Source organism: Leucoraja erinacea, chromosome 5 (genome assembly GCF_028641065.1).
Source record: "Leucoraja erinacea ecotype New England chromosome 5, Leri_hhj_1, whole genome shotgun sequence".
Classification (NCBI taxonomy): domain Eukaryota; kingdom Metazoa; phylum Chordata; class Chondrichthyes; order Rajiformes; family Rajidae; genus Leucoraja; species Leucoraja erinaceus.
Genome location: NC_073381.1, coordinates 48,488,402 through 48,505,532, shown reverse-complemented (window position 1 = coordinate 48,505,532; position 17,131 = coordinate 48,488,402). Strand labels below are relative to the sequence as shown.

Below are 17,131 nucleotides of genomic sequence, written 5' to 3'. Positions count from 1 at the left end.
GCAGAGGCACGCGTGATATCAGGTAAGCCAATTAATTCATATTAGTTACAGAGAAAGGTTGAACAAGTTAGGGCTTTATTCTTTGGAATGCAGAAGGTTAAGGGGGGACTTGATAGAGGTTTTTAAAATGATGAGAGGGATAGACAGAGTTGACGTGGAAAAGCTTTTCCCACTGAGAGTAGGGAAGATTCAAACAAGGGGACATGACTTGAGAAGTAAGGGACTGAAGTTTAGGGGTAACATGAGGGGGAACTTCTTTACTCAGAGAGTGGTAGCTGTGTGGAATGAGCTTCCAGTGAAGGTGGTGGAGGCAGGTTCGTTTTTATCATTTAAAAGTAAATTGGATAGTTATATGGATGGGAAGGGAATGGAGGGTTATGGTCTGAGCGCAGGTATATGGGACTAGGGGAGATTATGTGTTCGGCACGGACTAGAAGGGTCGAGATGGCCTGTTTCCGTGCTGTAATTGTTATATGGTTATATGGTTATATTAGATTAGTTTAGTTTAGCGTATTGTCATATATACCAGGGTGCAATGAAATGGCTTCTTCACATGAACCTCACAGAGGAAACGATGTACACACAGTCGTGATAAATACAACAGTAAATACAACGATAAGTACAGCAAGTGCAAAAATGCAGAATGTTGCAAGATTGTAAAGCAATTCGAAGTGGTGCATAACAACATTAAAGTAAAATAACAGAATAACCAAATGAGGTAGAGTTAAGGATAAGAGTATGTGGCAGTAGCTCAGGGAATGCGATATGAAAGTGGTGATTATTTCAGGCGTCTGATGACAATGCAATTTATTTTAATGAACATATTAATCTTACTGATAAATGTGCCTGGAGGACAAAACTGCTCATCAATAGCATTTCAAGGGTGAATTTTTAATGTTAATTTACCCGTTGAGTAATAATACTGCTTGTAAAAATAAACTGGAATCATTTGACATTACTGTTTCGCACTGTAATCATTTTCAAAGACCCACACATAGTTTTGTGAGATGCAAAGGGCTGATGAATTCCATTGCATTATAATTCCTTCACATTGCATTATCATTCCTCTATGCTTCACAACTGCATCAGAATTAAGAAAGTAAAAAAAGATTGTTGTTATGGAAACAATAAATCTATATTAATCTCATGATGTTTCCTATACCTGCATTATATTCTCAAATAGCTTCACCAGCGGCCTTTACAGTTTGAAATCTGGCCCTGGCTGTCGAATGCACACAATATCCTGACTATTAACTCAGTGTGAGCTTGAATTTCTCCTATACAGTATGCCAATGAGAATCTCAGCTGGAACTGTTAAGATATAAAATTATCCCTATTAAGGCCAGTTCATCAGTGAAAATACAACATGACCACTGATGATATGTCAGGCTTCCCTTTAATAGATTTAGTTTTGTGCTTTGCACACATGCCTCAAGCTGCTATTATCCGTGGGTATTTGGATTGCCGCCATCATTACCGGCATGTGTGCTGTCTCATCCTTGATTCACTGAACCAATTTGTAGGGCTGGCTGCTTACACAAGATAAATAACAATGCAAATGGACCAAACCCAGCAATACCATCAATAGCAATACCATCTACCATCAATAGCAATACCATCTACCATCAATAGCAATACCATCTACCATCAATAGCAATACCATCTACCATCAAAGCAATACAACCATCAAAGCCAATCGTCAGTGACCGACCATTAGGTGGATAAATCCTCCGACCCTGATCCCAGGTTACTGAGAGAGGCACGTATCTCGAAACACTAAACCTTACACTAAACTAAACTCTAACTGGCTTGTATTTTACAGTTTTCGGTTTCCTTCATTTTATCATTTTCCAAACCAGTACAGTCTATTCACATCGATCACATCTGGCAAATTTTGGAAGATTAAAACTAATATATTAACTATCTCACTTATTTTAAGACCCTGTGACGATCCAACAGGACCCAGAGACTTGTCAGTCTGCAATTCCAACAATTTGTTCAGTGCCACTTCTCCAGCAATTGTAATTCGCTTGAGTTCCTCACTCTCAATTAGATCTCTTTCTGGGATATGGCTTGTATTCTCTACAGTGAAGACTGACGCAAAATAAATATTTAATTCATCTCCCTCTTGTTTCCTTCATTACTTCCTGAGGCTCACGTTCCATGTGACCAATGCTCACTTAGTTAACTTTTCTCTTTTTAATATTAATGTAAACTCTCACTTCTCTGTTTCTATTTCTGGTTATCTTCACATTCAAATTTTTAATTTTTTAATTTTAATGCCTGCCATCTCCTACATGTTTTTTCTTTAAGTTTATATTACTTTTACCATTTTTATTTAATCGTGGGTCATCCACTTGAATATTTTCTTTCTTGGTGGTGTGTGCTTACTGTATGTATTCTGAAAGATTCCCTTAAACATTTGCTACTCCATTGCAACTGACTGATCCTTTAACCAAATTTGCTAGTTCAATGCAGTGAGCCCTTCATTCTCAGCCTAATTAATTAATAAAGTCCTCCTTTATTAAATCTATTTGTCTTGAAATTGCTTCTTCCAAAACTGAGTGTGAAGTTGAATCAAAATATGATCACTGCAAAGTACAGGTGTATTCATGGTGAGCTCATTAATTAATTTTAATCTGTACTTTTAATGACCAATTTGCATCATAAATATGGAAATGATTCCTGCGTGCTGGAAGATTTCATATGATGCACATTAGATGCCTGGAAAATCGCAGATATTCTCAAATAACATCACTGCTGGAAATGCCTGATGATTGCTAATTGAGTTGGAAGTGTATGCTGATGTGACCTAATATGTGCAAAATGGCTCTTCAACAAAAATAGCACAGAATATATGTATACATTTGTATGCACTTTTACTTTTAGGAAATGTAATATGATTTTTAACTGACAAAAAATAGCATGTTTGTAGAGTAAATGTATTTGTTAAAATATGCAACATGAGCATAGGAGCCTTGGTCTTGGCTGAATAGATTCCAGAACTTAGATTACGTGTAAATCAAATCTCAGTGTGGTTCATTGAATGAAGGCAGAGGGAAACCGCAAATTGATCATTCACCTTATTAAATTGTCAATGGAAAGTTTAGAGAGAGCAAAGCTAAAGTCTTAGAAAGATTGGGCAGGGGAAAGTCAACAAAATCAAATGGTAATGAGCCTGTCCCACTTAGGCGACTTTTTAGGCGACTGCAGGAGACTCTGTTGTCACCATATGGTCGCCACATGTTCGCGGGTGGTTTCCGGGTAGTTGCCTTCATGGTCGTGAGGAGTTCCCGAATTCTGGGAACTAGTCCCAGGCTCATTATGGTCGCCACAAAATTTTCAACATGTTGAAAAATTAGCGGTGACCAGAATGAAGCCGCCATGGAGAGAAGCGAGAATCCTTGTACCGTAGGTGGGTCGCCAGGAGGTCCTAGTGAGTTGCCAGGAGGTCAAAGGTTCTCGTAGGTTCTCGTAGGTTGTAGCTGGTGCTGACCGGTGAATTTCATTGGCTCATTGGGAAATACCAAGGATAACTGGCCGGTAATGTTAATGTCTGCCGAGCTTCACAGCCGTGTATCTCTGGCTTCTTAAAAATTGTCTCCACTCCTTCTCCCCCCCTTCTTCTCCCCCCCCCCCCCCCCCCTCCCCCCTCTTTTAAAGGACGTACGTGACCCTTCCCGTGCACTGTGCCTTCACCATCTTAATTACAGCGCCAACCTTCCTGTTCACCGCTGGTGTGTGTCTGTATCACATTGGCTTTGCACCGTGTGAATTTCACTCAGACAGTGCTCCCCCCGCTTGCCCTGTCCCCCGCCTGCATAATGGGCTGGTGAAGGAAGCGATGTGTGTGTGTGTTCCACTCTGACAGTCGCCGTTCCAGTTCAGTTTTTCAGGCGACTTCTGGCAACTTACCAGTCGCCTGAAAAATCGCCTAAGTGGAACAGGCCCATAAAGTGGCAGATGCTGGTATGTACAGGGACTGATGTTTTAACATGGAGTTGGGAAAAGCACTCTTAGCCCCTGTGGCTTTTCACTAGGGTAACCAAAATACTTTTAATCAAAAGTATGTGCACTTAAAGGGAAATTATTTCCCTGACATTGATGAGAGAAAATGTAGACTAGGTAGCTATTTACTCAAATACTTGTGCTCTGCCCGCCAGGTCTGCTGGATCTCCCAGTTGTTGACAGCTCTTCCCATTTCCATACCCTTCTATCCTTTGCCAGAGCGAGGCCACACACACTCTGGCAATGGAAGCACAACACCTCATATACAACCCAACCGTATGCACATTGAATTCTCGAATTTCAGGTAATAAACCCCCAACCCCTCTTTCCCATGTCCTAACCCCACACTGATGCCACATATATTTCTCCCACCATCTCCCTCCACTTAATCACCCTGCTCCTATCCCCTTCTCTGTATGCTCACCTCCTATCCCCGAGTGGTATATTTCCCTATTATCCCCCTTGTTTCCTCTCCCCTAAGTCCCATTCCACCCATATCCCTCTCTCCGGCTTCACATTTCATACCTACTCTTCTTTCCTTATCTGACACACTTTTGGCTTCTTTTCACCCCCAGCCTTTGTCACTTATTCCACCCATCTGCCAATAACCCCCACACTTGTATCTGCTTATCACTTTCTAGACTTTAACCACTCCACCTCTCATTTCCAGCTTTGTCTCCCCCTCAGTCTGACCGACCCGCTAAGTTCTTCCAACAATTTGTTTTTTGCTCAAGCTTCTTCAATTTCTAGTGTCTCCAACATACTTTAAGCTCGCCATTTAAGGATCAAATGCCTGGCTCAGTGTACTATAAGCAAAAATACAGAAACTTAATTAAATGGTCTTTTCATAAGTTCATAGGTCATAGAAATAAAATTAGGCCATTCCAACCGTCATTCAATCATAACTGATCTATCTTTCCCTCTCAACCCCATTCTCCTGCCTTCTCCCCATAACCCTTGACATCCCTACTATTGAAGAATCTGTCAATCTCCCCCTTAAAAATACCCAATGACTGGGCCTGCACAGCTGTCTGTGGCAATTAATTCCACAGATTTACCTCTTTCTGACTAAAGAAATTCTTCCTCATCTCCTTTCTAAAGGTGCGTCCTTTTATTCTGAGGTCTCCTCTTTGCCCAACCCTTGATATCCCCACAATGGCCCAAGTGATCCAGAAAGCTAAACCCATCCCCCCAGCAGCATCCCATTAGCCCCATGTTCATTTGACACAACTTTCCATTCCTTTACGCATTAGTATGGGATATTAGAGATTATAACATTGGAGAGGCTGCTCTTTCAGTTTACTTTAGACATACAGTATGAAAACAGATCCATTGGGCCACCAGGTACATGGGAGGAAACCAGAGGACACAGAGAAATCCCACGCGGTCACAGGGAGAGCATACAAACTCTATACAGACAGTACCCAAAATCAGGATTTAACTTGGGTGTCTGACGCTGTAAGACAGCAATCCTATCTATTCTTAACCGGTAAGAACACAATGTTCTTCAGACAATCCCGACCCAAAACATTGCCTATCCATGTTCTCCAGAGATGCTGCCTGACCCGCTGAGTTACTCCAGCACTTTGTATCTTTCCTGGTAAACAAGAATCTGCAGTTCCTTGTGGCTGGAATTTCTTTTCTCGGCCAGTGTTTGTTGTAAATATTTGCTGCTGTTTTGAAACAATGAAACTAATTTCCAAAGGTTTACGATGATGAGCAGAGGGATCTAGGGCTACAGGTAAACAGTTCCCTAAAAGTGGCGACACAGGTAGAAAGGGTGGTAAGGAAGACTTTTGGCACATTGGCCTTATCAGTCAAGGTGTTGAGTGTAGAAGGTGGGATATTATGTTACACTTTTGGTTATCCTGCTACAGGAAGGATGTCATTGCATGAATAGTGTGCAGAGAAGATTTATAAGGATGTTGCCAGGACTTGACAGCTTGAGCTACAGGGAGAGATTGGGCAAGCAAGGACTTTATTCATTGGTGTGCAGGAGGCTAAGGAGTGATCTTGTAGAGGTATATAAAATAATGAGTGGAACTGATAGGGTGAATGCACATTGTCTTTTACCCAGGGTAGGGGAATCCATAACTAGAGGACATTGGTTTAAAGTGAGTGGGGAAAGATTTAATAGGCACTCAGAGGGCAGCGGGTATATGGAATGAGGTGTCAGGAGAAGTCGTTGAGGCAGGTACAATATCAACATTTAATAGATACTTGAAGAGATACATGGATAGGAAGGGTTTAGAGGGATATGGGCCAAATGCACACAAATGGGACTAGCTTAGATGGAGCATCTTGGTCAGCATAGTTGAGTTGGGCTGAAGGGCATGTTTATGTGCTGTATGATTCTATGATCAAAGTTGCCAAAATGTGATACAACACATTTGGCACTAAAAACCCTTCAATGTGTGAACAGCATTAAAAATACCAGGGGAAAACAAACTGAAGGAGAAATTCAGCAGGCCAGGAACAATATTATAACAATTTTATCTCTGAAGAGATGGGCGGCACAGTGGTAGATTTGTTGCCTTACAGCGCCAGAGACTCGCGTTCAATCCTGACTGCGGGTGCTGCCTGTTAGGAGTTTGAACATTCTCCAGGTGACCGTGTGGATTTTCTCCAGTTGCTCCAGTTTCCTCCCACACTCCAAACACACTTGTAGGTTTGTGGGTTAATCAGCTTATATAAAGTGTCACTAGTATGCAGGATAGAACTAATGAATCGATTGCTAGTATCGCAGAACCTGATAGAACTAATTAGGGCAGGATTGCCATTCGTCAGTGTGGAATATGATCATGGTTCATCCAACCAAACCTGAACCTGATTTCCACAAGGGCCACATCTATCTCTAAATATAGCCAAAAAACTAAAGCACCCTCTGTGGCAAGAGTTCAAGAGACTACCACCCTCTGCGTGCGAAAAGTAGACCAACAGGCCCCCCTTCAAGCTGTGACCCCTTGCCCTGCCCCAACATCGGAACAATGTGCATCTAGCCTGGCCAACCCCTTAAGAATTCAATTTCCACAGTCTATCTCAGCTAACCTAGGCGGGCGAGATAGATGTCATCAATTTATAGTGATCTTGGCTGATCAATGCTGGTCTTAGCTAACCTTCTGATAGATGTATCAATTTATAGTATCTTGGTCTAGTCTAATTATTGTAATCTAATTATTTTTAAAATACATTTCAGAGTAAGCGCTGAACTTAAATTCAAAAGGCATTTGAAGCATAGAAAATCCTCTACATTTTGTTTAAAAATTCATGACAAATTAAGATACAAACATTGTATCCAAATACAGCATTGTTGGCGGCATATTTGTGGTTGTTAATTGGAGATCAACATTTTCTGTATTTATAATCCTAACATTGATGAATGCACTTATGTCAGTTCATTACTTGAATGTATCGCAATGCACAAATTATTCAACAATGTCACCAACAATTCAAGATAGTCACAAAACAAAACTGGGACTCAATATGTCAACAACAATGCTCTCCTGACACAGAGAACGTTATGTAAGAGATTGATAGTTGGCACATGTGGCATCACCACATTATATCAGCATCTCCTCAATAGCTTTTATTTTGTGTTACAATTTTAGTGTTGGGGATTTTTCCTTGTTGTCTGATATTCAGACTGATGACCTATACGGAATCAGCCATGACAGAGAATAGATAAGAGTAGCATCCAAAAGCAGGTCTTCCTAACTGAATGCTAAGAACAAAGATATATCAGATGGAGCTGGCAGAGATGATTCAGTGATATGTCAGAATAAACTAGTCTCAAATGTGCTGTTCCTTGCCCAGTCACCTAGACTTCAAAGGATGAGACAAGTCTGAGACTGAAGGGTTAATTTACTGGTCGCGGCTGCTTTCACTATAAATTCAAAATAACACTCATCCTTGATTCTCATTTACAAATTCTACTTACACATACATGAAAGAAGCCCCATGATTACAATTTGTAATTGCTGTCATTCTCAGAAGTTATGTGACAACTGCCATATACCATGTTTAGTTATGTGTGTTGATTCCACTGCAATATCCCAATGTATTTCATCTTTGAGTGAATGTAACTTGTTTTCATGGGTGTCCATGCAGAATATGCACAGGACTTGCTGGGAGAATGAAAAACACATTAAGGAAGATAAAATACAATTGAAAAAGCTTTTGAGAATCATAAAAATCTTCAGTCTGGTAAATCAGTGCAAAATTAGAGGAGTAAAAAAAACATTTTCCGACACGCTGGCTCAATCCTGATATGGTCTTTTTCATTAATGAATGATATTTACATTCCGATGAGTTACAGGTTCATTCTAAAAGTGCATGGTTCAGTGAGGAGCAAGAAATACTTAGGATGTCACAGTGTCAGCAATGATTTAAAATTAATTATTTGGTGGAGTAATTTCTGAGCCTTTCAGTTCTAGAGAGGCAGGGACATTGTGATTTAATGAAGCATGATAAAATTGGACTTTGTGTCTTCAACTCCAAAAATAAACACAATAAATATACAATATAAACAGGCTCCTCTAAGAGCAAGACCATAATGTCCTTATCAATAATTAAACAGACCTCTTCAGAAATAAAATTGTTATAGTATTGTTCCCATCCAGATTCTATTCATGGATGCCATTGCCATTGTGTGAAATTCCCTTATATTATGTGACACATGTAACAAATTCTTAACGTATTTTTACTTTCTGTCCCTTTGCAGCAGGATCCCACAATTTTTAAATGCAGTTCTCTGAAAAGATGTGGAGAGGCAGATTATATGTACAATTTTTCAGCAAGACCCCAAATGATTCTGTAGCTTAATCTCCCTGTGACTGCATGGGTTTTCTACGGGTGCTCCGGTTTCGTCCCACACTTCAAAAACAGACAAGTTTGTAGATTAATTGTCTTTGGTAAATTGTCAAATTGTCCAGCGCAGACTCAGTGTGACAAACGGCCTGTTTCTGCGCTGTATCTCTAAACGTCTAAATATTTTTGGGGGATACTTTGGCAGGCACTACAATTTCACACCATTCTGCTGTTTCACACTCAATGTTGTATTCATTGTTTTTTTTACCATTAACGTATGTTTACTGTTTACTCTGTAAGCTTCATGTTCACATGGACTTTCACTGTACCGTGCTATATACAGTATATGACAATAATCTAATCTGGATCTGTCCAGTACGAACAACATGAGCCTGAACAGCAGCTAATCAATAACGAGGCCCACATGAGAATGTTTCATCTTGGGGCTTGAGCAACTTACAATGCAAGATGTACCATCCAGTGCTTTGAAGAATGTCAGCAAACACTGCATGTGTCAATATGTCTCAATAGATACTATGACATTTGTATAGTGATGTCAGAAATAGAATTCTTCACACTGAGCATTTGTTTTTATTTGTCTGCATCAATGAAAACCTCAGAAACCTCAGTTCATAAAAACACTTTCTTTATGGAAGACTCTAGTGTTTTCTTATCTCAGACAGCCAAATGTGAAGTGATTTCGTTTTCTGAGTAAGTCTGGAAGTGCACAATCTTCAAACAGGGAAATGGCTTATCCACTCAATCCTGCTAACAATTCAACTCAAACTCAATAATTCTCAGCACACCCGAAAATTGTTTTGGACTATGATTCTCCAAATAGCATACACCTCATTTGGAGATAAGAATCCCTCTGCTTCGTTTTTAACTCCCCCTGTTGTATTCAACATAAATCGGCCTTTCGCAAAAACTGCAGCAAAAGCCAGGTGAGGGTTTAATTCATTTTCTGTATTTTTGACACATGCTTCAACACTGAGAGGAGATCTGGCAGTGGATCTGAGATGGAGATATCAATGGAGCAAGATAATGGTGGAAACTGGATCCTTTCTCTTGTGGTGAGACAGGAGGAGCAGTGAAAAGCCCCTGTTATCACTCAGATTAGTTTGATTCCCTCTCACACACATACCCTCAATCTGCCAGGGTCTTCAGCCTTAACAACATGATGTAGACCTTCCTCACAGGTCCCCTGCCTGCTGTCAGCTCCTGCCTCCAGATTGTGCTCTCAGGCTGCAACAAGGCCGACTGCCCTCAAATGGGTGAGTGCAGCAAATAGTTGGTTATACAGTCTGCTGTTAGCATTGGACCTTGCTGGGCTTCCTCCTAGCCAGTGTGCTATCCACACCCTCCCATACTCCCAATTTAATCCAATGTATAGCATAATTAACATTACATTTTCAAAGAGCAAAAGAAACCATATTCCGTCAACCGAAGTGGACAAGTGATTTCTTACTTCAGCCCAAGACAAGTCATTGGCACAGCGGCATGGTGGTGCAGCGATAGAGTTGCCGCCTTACAGCGCTTACAGCACCAGAGACCTTGGTTCGGCCCTGACCATGTGTGCTGTGTTTTCTCCAAGGTCTTTGGTTTCCTCCCACACTCCAAAGACTTACAGGTTTGTAGGTTAATTTGCTTGGTATAAAAATGTAAATTGTCCCTAGTGTGTGTAGGATAGTGTTAATGTGCGGAGATCGCTGCTCGGTGTGGACTTGTTGGGCTGAAGGACCTGTTTTCCTCGCTGTATCTCTAAATTAAACTAAACTAAAAATTGAAGGATTTTATGGTTGGAAAACTGTAGCCATTTACAGCTTCAGATCTCATTGGCCTAATGCTGAGTATTCAGTGGATACTGGCAGGCAGCTCATCATAACACTGGTGTGTGTGTTGGGTGCTTGATGACACAATGGGCAAGCAAGGTCAAATTGGTGAAGGGGCTCAACACAGAAGAGGGTCTGAGACAGAACCAAAGATTATAGAGCAGAGCAAGATGCGCCACTCAGCGAAAAATGCGTAGTATGACATGTGTGATTGTCGACTCCATTTTACAGGGTTGCCCCCACACTGTCATGGCGTCCACATCTACAGCTCACTATTCGGTATAAATTGCTCTAATCGCCAATGTGGACGATCCTACCTGTTTTTCTTTAGGTTCCCCAACAACAAAGAAAGGTGAGGAAATATTATTGTTTTCTGTCGATATTATTCTGTCCTGAAGATGTTATTTTCTGTTCCCCTATCAACACTCATTGGGAAACTAGGTTTGTCGGTACATTAGAAAGTTACTAGATTTTTTAAAAAATAGATCTACACTTACCACAATAATAAAGTCATCAATTTTTTTTCGTCTGTACATTTTTGTTTTTGTTCTTGTAAGGCAGGAGTCTCTAAAATATGGTCCGTAGGCCACATCAGGCCCATCACGAGATTTTAAGCTCAGATTCGAGTCAGGGAGCGCAGCAACCTGGGTCTGCTCTTAGTGTTGTTACCAGTTAGATCCCTCGAATTGTCAGAGCCGAGACATCACAGGGCCGCTGTGAAGAAGGGTGCAATGCGTGGTGGTTCGGTGGTGGTCAGAATGGGACGGCTGTGGGTTATAACGTGCCATCATTCCTCTCCCTCCCCCCCATCTCTCTCCCCATCTCTCTCTGCCCCCTCTCTCTCTCTCTCTTCCCTCTCTCCCTGTCTCTCTCTGTCTCCGTCTCTGCCCTATCTGCCTCTCTCTCTCTGCCTCTGTCTCTGCCCAATCTGCCTTTCTCTCTCTGTCTCCGTCTCTGCCCTATCTGCCCTATCTGCTCCTCTGCTGTATCTGCCATATCTGCCATTCTCTCTCTGTCTCTGCCCTATCTGCCTTTCTCTCTCTCTGTCTGTCTCTGCCCCATCTGCCTCTCTCTCTCTTCCTCCCCTCTCTCGGCCTGAGAGTTGATGCCCTGCTCGTGTCTTAGGTCTAAAAGAGGATAGAAAGCTCTTCTACATTGAAGGTAAATTGACATATTAGAGGCAAAATGCATCTTCAATATACAGGTCTCTCCCCACAACTGAAAACAATTGTACTTAAGTGATATATCATCCATTCTGCAGACATGTAGTTATAATCTTTTTTTTTCTTCTTAGTTAATCCTATATGAGATTTTCTGTAATTTCAAATGTCGACAGCGGGTCCAGAATACTCGTCGACAGGATCTCCTACACCGAACTCCGGTGTATTTGTCATCCACCTGCCGTCTTTGTTCTGAACACCGAACTTGACCAGTTTTCCAACAGGCAGCTAAATTGGAATGCAGTTCCAACGCTATTTGACAACCTGAACACGCCAAAACGTCTGTTTTCCCAACGCAGGTTACTCAAGAGGAAGAATGAGATCCTCCCGTTACCCACACAAAATTGTGCAAATGACGATTTATTTGTTATTGTATATGTTGGAAATTTGATCCTTTGGGGTAAGCAAGGAGTGGGGCTATCATTGTCTGAAATATGTTGGATTTTACATCACTTTCAAAACACCGCAACCCCTGTATATGTTGTGCACAAAATGATGTAAATTATGTAAATATTACCATAAATGACGGAAATAAAAAGTGTTTTCCTTGGCTATGAAGTTCAATTTAGAGTTATTTGAAATTGTGGGGGTTGGTGCAATATACCGCTGACCCACAAATGTGTCGTTATGAGACATTCACATTTAAAAAATCCATGTCTCAAAAAAAAGCAAGAAGGTCCCCATGTTATGTTGACCAACTTATCAACTCAATTTAAATATGTAGGCATGTATGCACTACATTGTATTACGCTAATATAGAATGAAAGAATGGAAAAATATTTTGACATTGTGTTCATGGATATTTTATTCACAATATTAGCATTTCATATATATATATGTGTGTGTGTGTATATATATATGTGTATATATATATAATATATATATACACACAGAGAGAGGGAGAGGTTGAAAGAAAAAGGTTGCTAAACAAATTAGAGGAAATCACAAGAAAGAAACTAGAGAAATATAAATGTGTTTGTGTGTGTGTATATATAGATCGATATCACATTTTTTTACATGAATTGGTCATCAAAACTAAAACTGAGCCAATCTTCAATTTGGCAACACACTCTCATCGGCCATCAATGCACTCAGATCCACAAGGTAATGTACTGTTTGGATCACATGGGGTGTCCACTCAGATGGATGCAGTATTCTACTAGTATTCTGATCAGGTGAATGAAGTGGAAATGGTGTTTGCAATTTTATTGTTCCATGTGGTATTCATCAGCATAGAAAGGAATAAGAAATACATGCACTTACTGCAACAACCGTTACACAAAATGATTTTGTGTATTCTGATGCCATTTTTGGAAACTTGTCATCAATGTGCTATCATTTCTACATTTGGTGTTGATACTATGTCAGTCATGAACCCAATAAAGTGCTTGTCAAGGAATTTGAAATTTGACCCAATATGTCATATTTTTGTGTGTATATATATATATTGTGTATATGTATATATTTATTTATATCTCTGCAATTATATATATAATTGCCTTTATGGTTTATGTACATCATCTGACAAATAAGATAGAGAGTAATAGTGATGCTTTAAATCAAAGTTGCTTCTGATCCATGAGAAGGAAATTTATTTCTCTCCAACTTGCCTCTCACACACAGGCACACACAAACACACATTCATATAAATATATATATGTTAAATTTAATTTTGTGCACAGTGTGTGTTAAAGCAATGGAAGGGAAACTGCACAATACAATGCAAGAGAAACTACGCAAAGGAGGGGGCTGGGGAGGAAAGATGGGAGGAAAATGGGGGAACAGGGGGGAAACATTTACAATAAAATTAACTAAAATATGTGATGTGATAGATGCGCTATTTCAAACACTGTTCCCTACAACACTGATTACACCAAAGATGAGGCATACACAGCGGGAGGCATAACGGAAATTGCGTTTTGCATTGACAAATGGCGGCCGTGACGTTCCGTTACGTACTACATCTCATTGCGTTGGTTTACGTCGGAGTGGAGTATCTTACTCCACTCTATGATCTTTGGACAGAACCACACAGAAAGGACTTCAGTTTTGTTTTAGGGCTGCAAGAAGTATTTGCTGCCATTTTGGTATAGTCCCAAAAAATATTTCAAGAACCACTGGTTAAACTAGTCACTAACCGGTATAAATTGCTAGAATGTATGCAAGTATATTATCTGCAGAGTACTACCAGAAAATTCTTACAATTGGCAACATCCCCCAATTTGCATGTGAGCTCAAACCATCTGCTTATTTCAGTTGGATGCAACATCGATTTACATCCATGCTTCAACTAATCCATTAGGGATATTGAGATGTTCCTCTGAGATGATAAAATACAATTAGGAGATTATTTACCTCCTAATGAAGTCAGATACTTGACTCCAAGAATCATGGAAAGCACAAAGTTCAGAAAAATCAATCTGCATTACTAATATCATTAATGGAAGGGAATTTGCTGGTGTTACAACTCAGGTCTGTAAATAACTTTTACCTGTTATCCAAATGAGTTATAGTCAGAGAGTCATACACACCGTGGGAACAGACCCTTCGACCCAACTTGCCCAGGCCGAACAACATGCCCCATCTACAATAGTCCCACCTGCCTGTGTTTGGTCCATATCCTTCTAACCCTATCCTATCCATGTACTTGTCCAAATTTTTTTAAATGTTGTGGATGGTACATGCCTCAAATATCTCCTCTGGCAGCTTGTCCCATATACCCACCACCTTTTGTGTAATAAAAAAGTTGCCCTCAGGTTTCCATTAAATCCTGATCCCCTCACCTTAAACCTATGTCCTCTGGTTCTTGATTCCCCTACTCTGTGTAAAAGTCTCTATGCATTTACCCTATTTATTCCTCTCATGATCATATACACCTCTATAAGATCACCCCTTATCCTCCTGTGCTCCAAGCATTAAAGTCTTAACCTGCACAACATAGAAACATAGAACATAGGTGCAGGATTAGGCCATTCAACCCTTTGAGCCAGTACCGCCATTCAATATGATCATGGCTGATCATCCAGAATCAGTACCCTGTTCTTGCTTTCTCCCCATATCCCTTGATTCCATTGGCCCTAAGAGCTCTACTTCTCCTTATAGCTCAGGGTTTTGAGACTTGGCAACATCCTTATAAATCTTCTCGGTATCCTTTCCAGCTCAAAATGTATCAGACAAATCACCAGGTTCAAAGATACGCAAGAACAGACAATAAATACCTAGTTTGCCAATGTCTAGTGTAGCGTTTCTCAACCGGGGTTCCCCGGAATGCTGGGGTTCCGCGAGAGGTCGCTAGGGGTTCCAGGAGAAATAGTGATAAATAGGGTAACCATATGTAAATGGATTTTTGAGTCATTTTGTGTTTAATTTCATATTCGTAATTTTATTATACACGTACAGCATATTTAGCCGCGTCTATTTAGCATATTTAACAATGTCATATTTAGCAACGTCTATACGGCACCAATGTGAAACGGCCTTTACTGGTCAGTGGACCGGTGGTGTACGTGATGGACTCGTATATCATCAAGTGACTCACTCGAGTACAGGTGCATGCAAGGTCTCCATCAGTCCTGTCTGTGCTTCCTGGCGTGCAGGTCCAGTCCTTCATTCACTACGTTATTTAGTCATTTTTACCCATCATTTATATGAATTTATAAAATGTAAGTATATTTACGTTCATTTTTGTTAGTTTATCAAAAGTTAATTTATGTGTTTTTGGTAGTTTATGAAAAGTTTATGTGTTGTTTTCTCTCTCTTTCTCTCTCTAGCCTCTATATTAGTTCTTCTGTTTGCCTTTATTTGCTTCAGTTTTGAATAAGAAGTTTGATTTCAGTTTTTTTTTTGCATTGTCAATAAGCCTGAGATAAACGTGTTATTTTTTTGCTTAAACCAGTTATCAGAAATATATATTATGTTTGCCTTATGAACTTTACGTTTATGAAAGAGAAAGAAAGAGATTAATAAAGATACATAATCATTTTTATGTAGGGGTTCCCTGAGATGAAAATTATTTCAAGGGTTTCGCATGGGTAAAAAGGTTGAGAAACGCTGCTCTCGTGAATTAATAAATTTGTATTTGGATGCTTGGTCACATAATGGATGGAGAGATTTGATCTCTGTAAGCACAACACGTCCTCTCATGGAGCAGGCGGGATATTGGACGTGATGAGCCATGCCATGTAATAGCAGGTACAAGGGCTGCAATTGTTCATAGCTCCATGTTCAGAAGCAGTTTTCTTACTATGAATGGGAGGCTGTTCTCATGATAGTTTTTGGCTTATGGAGTCCAACAATGGGAACTGGCTGATGCAGGTTAAAACCCTCTTCTGTTGTTCTCATTCAATCACCTGCCCACACCAACAACTCCCATAACCCCCGTCCCACCATTACAGTAGTCAAACAAGACCTCCAATTTCAAATGTTACCGCAACACCATCATTCAGTTTCCTCCCACACTCCAAAGACGTACAGGTTTGTTGGTTAATTGGCTAGGTAAATGTAAAAATTGTCCCGAGAGTGTGTAGGGCAGTGTTAATATGCGGAGAACTCAGTTTATTTATTCATGTGTTTTGTAGTCGATGCCTACTATGTTCTGTTGTGCTGAAGCAAAGCAAGAATTTCATTGTCCTATCAGGGACACATGACAATAAACTCACTTGAACTTGAACTTGAACGCTGGTCGGCGCGGACCCAGTGGGATGACGGGCCTGTTTCCGAACTCTATTTCTAAACTAAACTAAACTAAACTAAACTGCTGATTATGATCTATCTCCCCTTCCCATGTACTGACCCAATCCATAATCCCTCAATCAAAGCACAAGCCTTCCAAAACTGGATTTTTGACCCACTTTGATGGTGCTGAAGATCCTTTCTCCCCTCCATGCCACGAGGGCATCATGCAAGATAGAACTCGGCAGCACTAGAGCCTTGGCAATAAAACTTGCAGTAGCCTGGTGTGTACTGCACATTTTACACACTTGGTGAGCATCCGTGATTTATATCTTATCCCTTTAACTTGGGGGATTACTTCAATAAAAATTAACATTTCCTTCCAATTATTGAACAGCAATAGTGAACTTTTCAACCATAGGCAACAAGACCGAGAGTAAATATTATACTTCTCTAATGAGAAGATTTCACTTTCGACAGCTTACTTAAAATTAATCACCAAAGAGTTTCATAGTGAAGCAACTATGCAATTAGCTTACTTAGCGAATAATTAATGCACCAAATCTGTGCAGTCATTGCACTGGGGGAAATCTG

General features: G+C 40.3%; 1 protein-coding gene across 1 annotated transcript in view; it reads right to left on the bottom strand.

Moving 5' to 3' along the window:
* The window catches only part of fndc4a (fibronectin type III domain containing 4a), a 190,959-nt gene that overhangs the window by 23,899 nt on the left and 149,929 nt on the right, over positions 1–17,131 (bottom strand). The gene's annotated exons all lie outside the window — the stretch shown is intronic.